The 16,910-nt window shown below is 43.1% G+C and overlaps 1 protein-coding gene across 1 annotated transcript in view; it reads left to right on the forward strand.

Annotated features, from left to right (window-relative positions):
- Positions 1-16,910, forward strand: part of LOC131934977 (metabotropic glutamate receptor) — an 83,996-nt gene that overhangs the window by 66,247 nt on the left and 839 nt on the right. The window lies entirely within an intron of this gene.

Consider the following 16,910-nt stretch of genomic DNA (forward strand, 5'->3'; position numbering starts at 1 on the left):
TGGTTTAATTGAAACAACAATGAACTCAATCCATTAACATAGTCTAGTGCAGTATCCGATACACTTCAATCATACCCGTACATACGTGGAACATCTACCTATCTGGTTATGGTGCAAGTGCGGGTATTAATTTTCTTACAGCTAAGTTTTTATAATTAATAAAAGTACATTCATTCAAGCAGTGACGTAGCGAGGTCGGGTATCACCCGGTGCGGCACTTAATGGTGTCACCCCCCCCCCCCCCCCGAGAGGTGTAGCGACTCTTCCCGGGTACAAACTTTCAATTTTTGATTTGCAACCCCCCACCCTGACATTTTTCTCTATATATTTTACTATTTTTTGCCTTGGTGTCACCCCCCTAAATGGTGTCACCCGGTGCGGTCCGCACCCCCCGCCCCCCCCCCCTTCGTTACGCCTCTGCATTCAAGTACTATGGCTTTTAAATGTTTGGTCTAATTAAAGGAGTTAATAAACATCATTTCGAAGCTTTAGTTGTCGCTACCAAATCTTAAGAGAGTATATTTTTAATTTAAACCAGCCTAATTAGTTGACTTAATTAAAAACAAAAATAATTCATTGTAAGACCAAGAAATATATTTCTAAAGTTTATGGGCAGGCTAGCAATAAAGGTGTGTGTTTGATTGATTTTTTTATAGATCGCTTATAGTTGAGACACCACGTACCAGACTAGTGAATAGAAATATCTGGTCTTGTTTTTTAAAACATTGGGACAATATGTTTAGGGCTGACAATGATATAGTACTAATGCTGCTGTACATTCTACGTCTAGTCGCTTCTCTTGATGTTGCTACAGAGGTGTCTTTCCTGTAGATAGCGCTAATATAGTTAATGGGTTAAACCTTTACCCAGTAGTCGCCCTTGTTAAAGAACACTAATAGAATTGTACTTTGAGTTGCCGCCTTTAACAGTTTAACTTTCAGTGAGTCTTTCTTCTCTCTCTCTCTCTCTCTCTCTCTCTCTCTCTCTCTCTCTCTCTCTCACTCCCCTTCACAGAACAATGCTGATAACGCCAACACAGTTTTAAAGCTTGCTAATTGTAGTTTCATTGAGTTATGACCCCTGCTTGTTGAAAATTCAATGAGTTGTCACCCCTGAATCTTGCACTTAAAGTGAGTTGTCGCCCCTGCTAGTTGTACTTTCGGTGAGTTGTCGCCCCTACTAGTTATACTTTCGGTGAGTTATTGTCCCTGCTAGTTGTACTTTGAGTTGTTGCCCCTGCTAGTTTTACTTTGAGTTGTCGCCCCTGCTAGTTGTACTTTCGGTGAGTTGTCGCCCCTGCTAGTTGTACTTTGAGTTGTCGCCCCTGCTAGTTGTACTTTGAGTTGTTGCCCCTGCTAGTTGTACTTTCAGTGAGTTGTCGCCCCTGCCAGCTTTGCTATCACTCTGGTCCTACTGGTGCCTTGTGTCTACAAGAAAAGGGAGACGACTGTGTCTTTAACCCCAGCCCCATCTTTGTTTTACGCTGATTAAACTCGGGATCAACACGGGCTGGACGTGATGGTCAACATTGGGTGACAGGCCGTAGGGGTGGGGCTCTACCCTGGGGGGGGGGGGGGGGGTCAGCCCAGGGTGTGGGGCTTGTGGTGGTCAGCTCAGTGTGGGGTGTGGGGGTGATCCATCTCAGCCGAAAAAAATCGAGCTCGTGTTTATTTGATGTCGTAATGTTGCTCTGTAAACTCACTCGCAAAGTACAAACTAGCCCGCCCCTCCCCATCCGTGAGTATGTAGGGGTGGGGGGGGGGTCAGGGTATGGTGGGTGGGTGGGTCTTTTCCCACTGCTGCACTAAAGGTTTTCTATTTTGTTGATTCATTTATTGGGGGCAGGGGTTAATATCGCATGTACTATCTTCCACTGTGTGGGACGGGGGTGGGCGGGGCTGAGGGTGGGGCTGAGGGATGTCCATTTGTCTGGGTGGATGTTGAATTCCTGCCCAAAAGTTACACACGATCATCAGGTGATCCACAGCGTTCAAATGTTGGGTCAAGAGAAACAATGAGTTCACTCACATCAACACATAGAGAAGTCCCACATAGTAGCATACACAACAGAATCCACACTCACCAACAGAACCACACACACCAACAAAACCACACACCAACACAACCACACACCAACAAAACCACACACACCAACACAACCACACACCAACAAAACCACACACACCAACACAACCACACACCAACAAAACCACACACACCAACACAACCACACACCAACAAAACCACACACACCAACACAACCACACACCAACAAAACCACACACACCAACACAACCACACACCAACAAAACCACACACACCAACACAACCACACACCAACAAAACCACACACACCAACACAACCACACACCAACAAAACCACACACACCAACACAACCACACACCAACAAAACCACACACACCAACACAACCACACACCAACAAAACCACACACACCAACACAACCACACACCAACAAAACCACACACACCAACACAACCACACACCAACAAAATCACACACATCAAATTCAAGTTATAACCCACCAACAACAGGGGGGGGGTGTGCCGTAGATTTTCTTATCCCCGTCAAGTCCAGATCAGACCTTACAATGTGTAGACTCACGTTATTTACATGGATTTACAATTTTAAACCAACACAAGTTTAGATCATGTTGGAGATTAAGATAATAGTTCCGTTGACTTAGCAGACGTAGAGAAGACGAGTCCAATGTAAGAACCAAGGTTTGTTTACTTGTGGTGGAATGAAAAGTTTGAGACCCGCTGAGTCCATATCCACCAACCTCAAGTTTTGTTTGACCGTGTTTCACAGAGTCATCCTCGGGCAGCGCTATCTCCGCGGTCTCCGCGCAGCTTGTGTACCTACACGGAGGCTACCGGCAGAGCTTCTAGCCAGAGCTCGTGTCGTGAGCAAACACCATCTCCCATTGGTGGGCTCCCAGGCCGGACGATAGACGTGGACATTGCTTTTGTCGCTGGCTAAGTTAGTTAACTCCTACCCTTAGGGATATAATAAAAGAGTTATTGCCCTTCGATAAGACCCGCGCCATTTTTCTCGAGACGGCTAAAGCATATTTTCTCCATTAGGTCTTAGCGTGGCTGTAACTCTATTTATAGTAACACTGACCGGATATTTCTGTAATCGATAAAAGCGGTTCTGTCTCTGGTCATTCATCTTATATTGATTTTTCTGATTTACTTTCAAAACTGTTCATTTCCTTTCTGTACCGCACTGTAAGTCTGATCAATGACATTGTCCAAATCGTGATTGTGAACTGATATTGTTGAAATGAATGAACTATTGCAAGTTCTGCAAGACACCCTTCAGTCAACTGTCCTGATTGTTGACCACGATATTTCAACCAGGCCCAGACATTGGTATCTATCTTCTCTCTAAATGTTCTCCTAGAAACTTCTAGATGTGTCACGGTTTGATCTGCCCACTGTACATTGTAGCCTCTACACCAACTTCTCTTTACAGTAAATATTGTAGGGCCAACTTCTCTCTACAGTAAATATTGTAGGGCCAACTTCTCTCTACAGAAAATATTGTAGGGCCAACTTCTCTCTACAGTAAATATTGTAGGGCCAACTTCTCTCTACAGTAAATATTGTAGGGCCAACTTCTCTTTACGGTAAATATTGTAGCCTCTAGACCAACTTCTCTCTACAGTAAATACTGTAGCCTCTAGACCAACTTAGCTCTACAGTAAATATTGCTGTCTGCGAGAAGTTGTCCTGTGTGTCCAAATAAAGCCAGTTAGGGCTTCAGTTAGATCAAATCCTAGGCCTGGATCTTTTGTTTTAAGCTGTACAGTTTGGGTGACTGAAAGTCAGGGGTCAGTGACCGGCCCTCATTAGCAGATGCTCATTAGCAAGCACTCATTGTGTTTTCAACCACAATGTACCTATAATTCCACCCTAGTTATAGTCTCCCCCCCCCCCCCAACTTTTCCATCTGACTTTCTAACCCTGATGGACGTGTGGATTAAGCTGGACCACTGGCCACTTCCATTAATCAGGTGGACCACTGGCCACTTCCCTTAATCAGGTGGACCACTGGCCACTTCCCTTAATCAGTTGGACCACTGGCGACCTTTGACTTATGACAACACACTCAATAAACCTTGATCTCAGTACATAATGGGAGCATACAGAACAAAACTTGTCTAAGTTCATTTCATGCAGCGTTGTAGGTTAACTTTTTCCTTATAAAGTTAAGTTAACCTTTCGAAACTGACAGTCCTTGAGACAGGTGAAGTACAGTTTACATGTTTCTGTGACCAAGGAATAAAAAGAAATAGTGTGCTAATAACTATCGCCCAGCCACTATCCCCTAACGTTAGCCAGGTACCCGTCAGAGCTGGATGAACTCAGCAACACCCTAGGACCTATGCCTGGGATGGGAACTCGAGAATTGGGACTAGGCAGTCGTCTGCTCTACCAGCCGCGTCTAACCTCCGACACTGGTCGTGTGACCCCTGACCTGTGAGGGTCTCTAAGCACCGGTCTCACATAAACCCGAGACCTCTGGGCTCCGCTGAAACCAATTAGGTTTGATGACCTTGGCCTTGTCTCGACATCACACAGTCAGTCTCAGGGGAGGTCATTTGACTTCCGCATGCCGCCATGCGCCACTTTAATGGGCTATCTTGGGCCATTACTTGGGTCGGCCATCTTGGGCCATTACTTGGGTCGGCCATCTAAAGATTGAAACTTGGGTCGGCCATCTAAACTTGGGTCGGCCATCTAAACTTGGGTCGGCCATCTAAAGACTGAAACTTAGGGTCCACAAACCCGCTGACTTAATGACAAAACATGCGAGAAAAAAGACGTTCGATAACGTCAGGACGTGTTAGGTCTATGACATGACGTCAACACGTGTTGTGTATGTTGGGACGTCAAGACGTCTGGTGTCAGTGGTAAGACGTTCAATAGAATCTGGTTAGAAACACGTCTTAGATGTGTTTGCACCTGGTACGCGAATAAAGCTGTAACATCTTTGACTGATCACGTTGTGCGTCACGTTGCGCAGTTTTCTGATTGCGCAGTTTTCTGATTGCGCCGTTTTCTGGTTGCGCAGTTTTCTGATTGCGCAGTTTTCTGATTGCGCAGTTTTCTGATTGCGCAGTTTTCTGATTGCGCAGTTTTCTGATTGCGCAGTTTTCCGATTGCGCAGTTTTCTGATTGCGCAGTTTTCCGATTGCGCAGTTTTCCGATTGCGCAGTTTTCCGATTGCGCAGTTTTCTGGGAACCGTGAACAACAACCGTCTCAGTACACGTCGTCTGATGTTAAAACTGTTTTTGTCAGACTTGTCAACCCCCTCCCTCCTCTCTCCACCCCACCCTCCATGTCAACCCCCTCCCTCCTCTCTCCACCCCACCTTCCATCACCAGCTGAAACGAGAGTATTCCAGAGACATAGATTAGCCGCCGGATTAGTCCCAGGATTAGCCGCAGGATTAGCCAGAAAAGAATACCATAACCCCCGTCTGATTGTCCAAGTAAAGTTCACACAACGAGGTGTAAAGGGAGAGTAATCAAAAAATTTAAAAAATCACTTTTTTCTTTCTGTTCTTTCGTCTACCTGATGTTTTGTCTCGACGATTTTCACATTTCACATTTGTAAAAGTTTGTTAAAATACACATTTCGAACATTCCATTGAACATTAGAATCTTGTGTATAGAACACATGACGCTCTTGACGAAAACCCTAAGATATTTCACATCACACAACATGATAGTGATACAGTAGGTCAGTGTTGTATTGTCTGATAGAATATTTATGTGTCGGAGCATCAATAAATAAACAGACTGTATAATCTTTCGTATCTTCTAATTAATCATTAATTGAAATTAATATTTTATACATAGAAGTAAACCTATCCCCATGCCTAACAGAACCGGCCAGTGTTGTAATTCAATTTTAAAAATTTTCAATAATACTTTTACAGAGCCGAGATTTCAAGTCAGAAAACTTTGGCAGCGTATATTTTCCTTGATGCCATCCAACCCACCCACCCATGTCACAGACACACACACAGACACAGACACAGACACACACACACACAGACACACCACCTCACACACCACCTCACACCCACTCATGCCCCACTCAACTACAAACATCACACACGCACTCACCATTACACCCTACTCTGACTCCAATGAAAAAACGCGAGCGCCCAAGTAAATAACACACCGAAATTAAAACTTGAGAGAACGCGAGGGAAAAAATAATCTGTGCTATCTATGACGTGGGGACATAAAGGTTTCTCCCAGACCGTTTCTCTGTCCCTACAAGCCGGACCGGAATGAGCCATTTGGACAGACCTGCCCCTCCTCCATCTCACGTGCAATCACGCCTCGCTCAACTTTCGCTAGGTTTACTCACACTAGAAGGAGAAGAAATTGAGACAATATTGGTCGTGATATCAGTCTTCTGACATTTTTTATGGCACCCAGCAGAATCAGGGAAACAGATATAGTAGAACTGGGAATATCACGAAAATAGATTTTTGCAGAACTAGGAACATTTCAAAAATAGATTTTGTAGAACTAGGGGCATTTCAAAAATAGATTTTGTAGAACTCTAACAATCAAGAAATAGATAGCGTAGTATTCTTTAAAAAGATTTTTTAGAACTCTGGACTTGAGGAAAATAGAAATAGACCTTTGGAAGTCTCGAAAATAGGAGTGGTAGAATTGTGAAAATCACGGAAATATCGTCAAATATTTTTCACTGCGCCAGGTTAACTCTAGGTTAACTCTAACTCTAGGTTAACTGTAGGTTAGCTCCTGGATTAATGCGGAATTTCTTTAACTTCCAAAGGGTTACGGTTATTGAAAGGTTACTCAAATGGTGGTTTAGTTGAAAGTTAACTCAGAGACATTTAGCCTGGGACGACAACAACGTGCACTCGTCAGCAATACTCAGTGGTCACTAGCACTGACCAGCACTGACCAGCACTGACCAGCACTATGTCAGCACTGACCAGCACTGACCAGCACTATGTCAGCACTGACCAGCACTATGTCAGCACTGACCAGCACTATGTCAGCACTGACCAGCACTATGTCAGCACTGACCAGCACTATGTCAGCACTGACCAGCACTATGTCAGCACTGACCAGCACTATGTCAGCACTGACCAGCACTATGTCAGCACTGACCAGCACTGACCAGCACTGACCAGCACTGACCAGCACTATGTCAGCACTGACCAGCACTGACCAGCACTATGTCAGCACTGACCAGCACTATGTCAGCACTGACCAGCACTATGTCAGCACTGACCAGCACTATGTCAGCACTGACCAGCACTATGTCAGCACTGACCAGCACTATGTCAGCACTGACCAGCACTGACCAGCACTGACCAGCACTATGTCAGCACTGACCAGCACTGACCAGCACTGACCAGCACTGACCAGCACTATGTCAGCACTGACCAGCACTGACCAGCACTATGTCAGCACTGACCAGCACTATGTCAGCACTGACCGGCACTGACCAGCACTATGTCAGCACTGACCAGCACTATGTCAGCACTGACCAGCACTGACCAGCACTGACCAGCACTATGTCAGCACTGACCAGCACTATGTCAGCACTGACCAGCACTGACCAGCACTGACCAGCACTATGTCAGCACTGACCAGCACTGACCAGCACTATGTCAGCACTGACCAGCACTATGTCAGCACTGACCAGCACTATGTCAGCACTGACCAGCACTGACCAGCACTGACCAGCACTATGTCAGCACTGACCAGCACTGACCAGCACTGACCAGCACTGACCAGCACTATGTCAGCACTGACCAGCACTGACCAGCACTATGTCAGCACTGACCAGCACTATGTCAGCACTGACCGGCACTGACCAGCACTGACCAGCACTGACCAGCACTGACCAGCACTATGTCAGCACTGACCAGCACTATGTCAGCACTGACCAGCACTGACCAGCACTGACCAGCACTATGTCAGCACTGACCAGCACTGACCAGCACTATGTCAGCACTGACCAGCACTGACCAGCACTATGTCAGCACTGACCAGCACTATGTCAGCACTGACCAGCACTATGTCAGCACTGACCAGCACTGACCAGCACTGACCAGCACTATGTCAGCACTGACCAGCACTATGTCAGCACTGACCAGCACTGACCAGCACTATGTCAGCACTGACCAGCACTATGTCAGCACTGACCAGCACTATGTCAGCACTGACCAGCACTATGTCAGCACTGACCAGCACTATGTCAGCACTGACCAGCACTATGTCAGCACTGACCAGCACTGACCAGCACTATGTCAGCACTGACCAGCACTATGTCAGCACTGACCAGCACTGACCAGCACTGACCAGCACTATGTCAGCACTGACCAGCACTGACCAGCACTATGTCAGCACTGACCAGCACTATGTCAGCACTGACCAGCACTGACCAGCACTATGTCAGCACTGACCAGCACTGACCAGCACTGACCAGCACTGACCAGCACTATGTCAGCACTGACCAGCACTGACCAGCACTATGTCAGCACTGACCAGCACTATGTCAGCACTGACCAGCACTGACCAGCACTGACCAGCACTGACCAGCACTGACCAGCACTGACCAGCACTATGTCAGCACTGACCAGCACTGACCAGCACTGACCAGCACTGACCAGCACTATGTCAGCACTGACCAGCACTGACCAGCACTATGTCAGCACTGACCAGCACTATGTCAGCACTGACCAGCACTGACCAGCACTATGTCAGCACTGACCAGCACTGACCAGCACTGACCAGCACTGACCAGCACTATGTCAGCACTGACCAGCACTATGTCAGCACTGACCAGCACTGACCAGCACTGACCAGCACTGACCAGCACTATGTCAGCACTGACCAGCACTGACCAGCACTATGTCAGCACTGACCAGCACTATGTCAGCACTGACCAGCACTGACCAGCACTATGTCAGCACTGACCAGCACTATGTCAGCACTGACCGGCACTGACCAGCACTATGTCAGCACTGACCGGCACTGACCAGCACTGACCAGCACTGACCAGCACTGACCAGCACTATGTCAGCACTGACCAGCACTGACCAGCACTATGTCAGCACTGACCAGCACTGACCAGCACTGACCAGCACTGACCAGCACTATGTCAGCACTGACCAGCACTGACCAGCACTATGTCAGCACTGACCAGCACTATGTCAGCACTGACCGGCACTGACCAGCACTATGTCAGCACTGACCGGCACTGACCAGCACTATGTCAGCACTGACCAGCACTATGTCAGCACTGACCAGCACTATGTCAGCACTGACCGGCACTGACCAGCACTATGTCAGCACTGACCGGCACTGACCAGCACTATGTCAGCACTGACCAGCACTATCCAATGCTACCTAGCACTAATCAGCACACCGGATGACATACACGGCTGTCTAGACTAGCACTGTGTCTGCAAGTACTACCAATAACTGTGTCTACAAATACCACACAACAAAACTAAATTATTCCAAATAAGATATCTAGGTTTTTAGACACAATTTTTTTTTTTAAACAAGTGAAATAAAATAAGGTCAGGGTGAGGGTGGGGGTGGAATCAGACGGAGGGACGTTAGTGGGGAAACATAATTCAGCGATTGTTACAAGAATTGATTGGTGAGGGTAGTGGAGGCCCGGGAGGGGGGGGGGGGGGGTGATAATATGTCAGGAAGTTGGGTGCCCCGGGCAAATTATTTTTTGTTTCCTCCCCATCTTTTCCTGGCGTGCTAGTTGCCGCTGTTCTTTTCCCACACATCATCACATAAGCTATAACACGTCATCACATCCGCTACAGCACATCAACATCATCACATCTGCTACAATACATCAACAACAACACATCCACTACAAAACATCAACATCATCACATCTGCTACAATACATCAACAACAACACATCCACTACAAAACATCAACATCATCACATCTGCTACAATACATCAACAACAACACATCCACTACAAAACATCAACATCATCACATCTGCTACAATACATCAACAACAACACATCCACTACAAAACATCAACATCAACACATCCTGTACAGCACACCAACATCATCACATCCACTACATTTGATCAACATCATCACTATTTTTACAACATATTATCCCAAAATCAGTATATATGTATGTGTGTGTATGTATGTGTGATGTTTGTATGAGAGTTTGTGTGGTTACAGAAGACTGTGAGTGAATCAATTAATCAGAGCGTGTGGTTGTATGTGTATGTGTGATTGTATGTGTATGTGTGGTTATATTCCGACATACGGTATTCATCTAAAAGTGCCGATCCCGAATTCCGACATACGGTATTCGTCTAAAAGTGCCGATCCCGAATTCCGACATACGTTATTTGTCTAAAAGTGCCGGTCCCGAATTCCGACATAAGTTATTCGTCTAAAAGTGCCAATCCCGAATTCCGACATAAGTTATTCGTCTAAAAGTGCCGATCCCGAATTCCGACATACGGTATTCGCCTAAAAGTGCTGATCAATCTCCGGAATCTTGAACCAAACTAAGCAAAAAATAAATTCCAATTTTTAATAGCATGAGTGGGTGTGGCCTATTTTAACATAAGCTCAGTTTTCTTCAAAATGGAAGCTACGTCAAGCTTTTTTTTTTAACTTCTGCAGCGCTGTGTATATGTGTGTGTGTGTATTTGTGTGTGAGAGTGTGTTTATTAAAGGAATATCTCCCAGACCTGTTGTTTACGATTTGGGTAAAATGAGAAAACTCTAATTGTCGTCTGCCGGTCAGCTGATTCAAGGAACGAAACGAGCGCCCTCTAGTGACCGGGAACCTAATTCCTGCTGTCTGTGTTTCTTTTGTCCGTGTTCGCATGCTTGTATGCTGGTGTGGTCGCGCGGCTGGATAGTTTTCTTTAATTAGTTTTGACCAGGTGTATAGCAACAAATTACAGTGTTGATATGGAAGCTCTTTGGTTGCCATGGAGACTAGTCACGTGTTTTTTTACATCACGTGGTATTGTGATATAAATTTTGATATGTATGTGGTAGTGATATGCATGTGATCTGATATGGATGTGATGTGATGTGGATGTGATGTGATATGGATGTGATGTGATATGGATGTGATGTGATATGGATGTGATATGGATGTGATGTGATATGGATGTGATGTGATATGGATGTGATATGGATGTGATGTGATGTGATGTGATGTGATATGGATGTGATGTGATATGGATGTCCTATGGATGCAATATGGATGTGGTATGGATGCGGTATGTGTACGGTATGTGTACGGTGTGTGTACGGTATGTGTACGGTATGTGTACGGTGTGTGTACGGTATGTGTACAGTATGTGTACGGTATGTGTACGGTATGTGTACGGTGTGTGTACGGTATGTGTACGGTATGTGTACGGTGTGTGTACGGTATGTGTACAGTATGTGTACAGTATGTGTACGGTATGTGTACGGTATGTGTACGGTGTGTGTACGGTATGTGTACGGTATGTGTACGGTATGTGTACAGTATGTGTACGGTATGTGTACGGTATGTGTACAGTATGTGTACGGTATGTGTACGGTATGTGTACGGTGTGTGTACAGTATGTGTACGGTATGTGTACAGTATGTGTACGGTGTGTGTACGGTATGTGTACGGTATGTGTACGGTATGTGTACAGTATGTGTGCGGTATGTGTACGGTATATGTACGGTGAATGTGTTCAGTGAAGAACGAAGCATCTTAAGTCTGAAGCTGAGCACCTAATGTGTGCCAAAAACTTCACGTGCCAACTCTAGGTCGGCTAAAAATAGCTGCACTTTTGTCAACATTGCTGTCACATGACTCAATAGATTCAAACAGTTTCATTCACCGCATCAGCTCTGGTCTAGCATTGGGGTGGGCCTCGACAGGGGAGAGAAATGATTTCCTAATGGGATTAACAGACTGTGTAGGGCTAATGGAGTCAGCACATTGTCTCCCTTGTCTGAAGAAAACTCCGGCAGGGGCAGCACGTTTCTTGACATTTTACTTCAACAGTATAACAAGTTTCTTGACATTTTACTGTACCTGTATAACAAGTTTCTTGACATTTTACTGTACCTGTATAACAAGTTTCTTGACATTTTACTGTACCTGTATAACAAGTTTCTTGACACTTTACTGTACCTGTATAACAAATTTCTTGACATTTTACTGTACCTGTATAACAAGTTTCTTGACAATTTACTTCAAATAACAAGTTTCTTGACAATTTACTTCACCTGTATAATAAGTTTCTTGACATTTTACTGTACCTGTATAACAAGTTTCTTGACATTTTACTGTACCTGTATAACAAGTTTCTTGACATTTTACTGTACCTGTATAACAAGTTTCTTGACATTTTACTGTACCTGTATAACACGTTTCTTGACAATTTACTTCACCTGTATAATAAGTTTCTTGACATTTTACTGTACCTGTATAACAAGTTTCTTGACATTTTACTGTACCTGTATAACAAGTTTCTTGACAATTTACTTCACCTGTATAATAAGTTTCTTGACATTTTACTGTACCTGTATAACAAGTTTCTTGACAATTTACTTCACCTGTATAATAAGTTTCTTGACATTTTACTGTACCTGTATAACAAGTTTCTTGACATTTTACTGTACCTGTATAATAAGTTTCTTGACATTTTACTGTACCTGTATAACAAGTTCCTTGACATTTTACTGTACCTGTATAACAAGTTTCTTGACAATTTACTTCACCTGTATAATAAGTTTCTTGACATTTTACTGTACCTGTATAACAAGTTTCTTGACAATTTACTTCACCTGTATAATAAGTTTCTTGACATTTTACTGTACCTGTATAACAAGTTTCTTGACATTTTACTGTACCTGTATAACAAGTTTCTTGACATTTTACTGTACCTGTATAACAAGTTTCTTGACACTTTACTGTACCTGTATAACAAATTTCTTGACATTTTACTGTACCTGTATAACAAGTTTCTTGACAATTTACTTCAAATAACAAGTTTCTTGACAATTTACTTCACCTGTATAATAAGTTTCTTGACATTTTACGGTACCTGTATAACAAGTTTCTTGACATTTTACTGTACCTGTATAACAAGTTTCTTGACATTTTACTGTACCTGTATAACAAGTTTCTTGACATTTTACTGTACCTGTATAACACGTTTCTTGACAATTTACTTCACCTGTATAATAAGTTTCTTGACATTTTACTGTACCTGTATAACAAGTTTCTTGACATTTTACTGTACCTGTATAACAAGTTTCTTGACATTTTACTGTACCTGTATAACACGTTTCTTGACAATTTACTTCACCTGTATAATAAGTTTCTTGACATTTTACTGTACCTGTATAACAAGTTTCTTGACATTTTACTGTACCTGTATAATAAGTTTCTTGACATTTTACTGTACCTGTATAACAAGTTTCTTGACATTTTACTGTACCTGTATAACAAGTTTCTTGACAATTTACTTCACCTGTATAATAAGTTTCTTGACATTTTACTCTACCTGTATAACAAGTTTCTTGACAATTTACTTCACCTGTATAATACGTTTCTTGACATTTTACTGTACCTGTATAACAAGTTTCTTGACATTTTACTGTACCTGTATAACAAGTTTCTTGACATTTTACTGTACCTGTATAACAAGTTTCTTGACACTTTACTGTACCTGTATAACAAATTTCTTGACATTTTACTGTACCTGTATAACAAGTTTCTTGACAATTTACTTCAAATAACAAGTTTCTTGACAATTTACTTCACCTGTATAATAAGTTTCTTGACATTTTACTCTACCTGTATAACAAGTTTCTTGACAATTTACTTCACCTGTATAATACGTTTCTTGACATTTTACTGTACCTGTATAACAAGTTTCTTGACACTTTACTGTACCTGTATAACAAATTTCTTGACATTTTACTGTACCTGTATAACAAGTTTCTTGACAATTTACTTCAAATAACAAGTTTCTTGACAATTTACTTCACCTGTATAATAAGTTTCTTGACATTTTACGGTACCTGTATAACAAGTTTCTTGACATTTTACTGTACCTGTATAACAAGTTTCTTGACATTTTACTGTACCTGTATAACAAGTTTCTTGACATTTTACTGTACCTGTATAACAAGTTTCTTGACATTTTACTTCACCTGTATAACAAGTTTCTTGACAATTTACTTCACCTGTATAGCAAGTTTCTTGACATTTTACTTCACCTGTATAATAAGTTTCTTGACAATTTACTTCACCTGTATAGCAAGTTTCTTGACATTTTACTTCAAGTAACAAGTTTCTTGACATTTTACTTCACCTGTATAGCAAGTTAACTATCAAGTCACTTTAGTTTTGTCAATAAAGAGTTTCCCGAATATTCACTAGAAAACTAACAAGTTTATCAATATTTGCCTAAAATTTAACATACAGTAGATAAAAGTGGAATTTTAATAAAAGTCGAATTCTGTGTCCTTTTTTTTTATTACACCGGTTGCCATGGCGACGGAACATCTGTGCCCGTAATAAAGGATAGCCGCCATGTTGTTAACTTGGGTGAGATGGGATATGGGGTGATCAGTCTTGTCAGTCTGAGACTTGTATCTTAAAGTGATATATTCTACAAGTTCATTAGTCTTGTGATCTATCGCTGACTGAGAGAAAGTTTTTATTGACACGAATTCTAAAGATAGAACAGCGGGGACCTGAAGCAAAATGTGAATGTGGCGATAATTAGACGAACATTGCAATACACAATCGTGATTTTATACCGGTATCGTCGCTACTGTTCCAACTGGGATGGGTGTATCGATACTAGCTTGTAAACGCCGGGTTAAGTCTGGCGATACTAGTGCGATACCTCCCCGTGTTAACTATTCTCTGGCTCTAGACAACCAAATTTTATACCATCCCATTACCTACTCCAATATCCCCATGTCCTAATGCCCAAATGCCCCTCCTTGCACTAATGCCCTGATGCCCTTATGCCCAAATCTTTGAATATCTGCCCTCTAAGCTCTCAGATCCGCCCGTTGTTTAACTAACTCTCCTGTCATCCTGGTCCTACTTAACAGCCAGACCTCTCTGTTGCCATAGCAACATACTATTTCTGTCACCGATTGTTACTGAACTAATTAGCCACTTGTAACACAGCTAATTAGCCGCTTGTAACTAAACTAATTAGCCAGGAACACCCATAAGAAAGATAGATATTTTAAAAATACAAACGGGCGAAGAAGCCTTTCAATATCTGCTGCAGTTTGGGTAAGGTTTCAGATCTATTTTTGTTTTACATTTTTTGGTCCTTTTTTTTTAGCAATGTTTTATCTTGCAGACTTTTGCTCAATCTCGGCCGTTGGCTTCTAGCTAAGTCAGATGGCAGACACCTTGCTCACCATACGTCATAAGACAGACACATATTGCACACCATACGTCATAAGACAGACACATATTGCACACCATACGTCACATGACAGAAACATATTGCACACCATGCTCAGAAGACATGTGACATCATTTTGCGTTCTTTTCAAAAGCTCATTCTCAGAAAGAAATTGTGAAAGAAAGTAAAAATAAATGTAACTAAAACTCAAGACAATATAAACAGTTTAGCTTATTTCTAAATATTCATACTGCACCTACCTTTTGTCCTACAACTGACAACTTGTCAAACAAACAAAAAAATGTTTTTTTTTAAAAATAGTTCTAGAGATTTGTTTACATTATACCAACCACCCCCCCCCCCCCCCCCACAGACACACGACTGATTCCAAAACCTGATTCCCAACCCCCATCCCACCCCCAAGGAAACACGACTGATTCCAGAACCCAACCCACCCACCCCCACACACACACGACTGATTCCAGAACCCAACCCCCCCCCCCCCCACACACATACACACGACTTATTCCAGAACCCATCCCACCCCCCCCCCCACAAACACACGACTTATTCCAGAACCCAACCACTCCCCACCCCCACACACACACGACTTATTCCAGAACCCAACCACTCCCCACCCCCACACACACACGACTTATTCCAGAACCCAACCACTCCTCACCCCCCAGCCCATCTTGCCTCTCATGTTTAACACCACCTGTTTGAGTGCCATCTTTGATGCTGGGTGCCGGAAATGACGTGCATCCTGCTGACCCATAGTGGGGGGAGGGGGCGGTAACAGCTGTCTACCCTGAGGCTCGCTGTTGTTACCGGGGGACGTGGCTGATCCTGTGCTAGTATTATTTCGTCCTAAAATCTTAGCTAACCCAAGGAGAGGCGTCAGTTCTTTAACCCCCCTCCCCCCACTCCTCCAACACCGTACCCCTCTAGACTCTAGACAACCAAATAATGAACTGTGATCTCATTTCGACGCTTTAATGTCAGAATCTGGGGGGAAATTTTCATGGGCCAAAAATGTCAAGTTTAAATTAAAACAATACTGTTAGGCTGGGGGGGGGGGGGGTGGTATAGGGGGTCAAGATGATGATAGGAGCTAAAACAACATGGGAGTAAGATGATAGGAGCTAAAACAACATGGAAGTAAGATAATATGAGCTAAAACAACATGGAAGTAAGATAATAGGAGCTAAAACAACATGGAAGTAAGATGATAGGAGCTAAAACAACATGGAAGTAAGATAATAGGAGCTAAAACAACATGGAAGTAAGATAATAGGAGCTAAAACAACATGGAAGTAAGATAATAGGAGCTAAAACAACATGGAAGTAAGATAATAGGAGCTAAAACAACATGGAAGTAAGATAATAGGAGCTAAAAAATATGGGGAGGAAAGAACTTTTGGAGCACA

The sequence above is a fragment of the Physella acuta genome, unplaced genomic scaffold (genome assembly GCF_028476545.2).
Source record: "Physella acuta isolate Inbredline_101_S28 unplaced genomic scaffold, ASM2847654v3 ptg000125l, whole genome shotgun sequence".
NCBI classification, from domain to species: Eukaryota; Metazoa; Mollusca; class Gastropoda; family Physidae; genus Physella; species Physella acuta.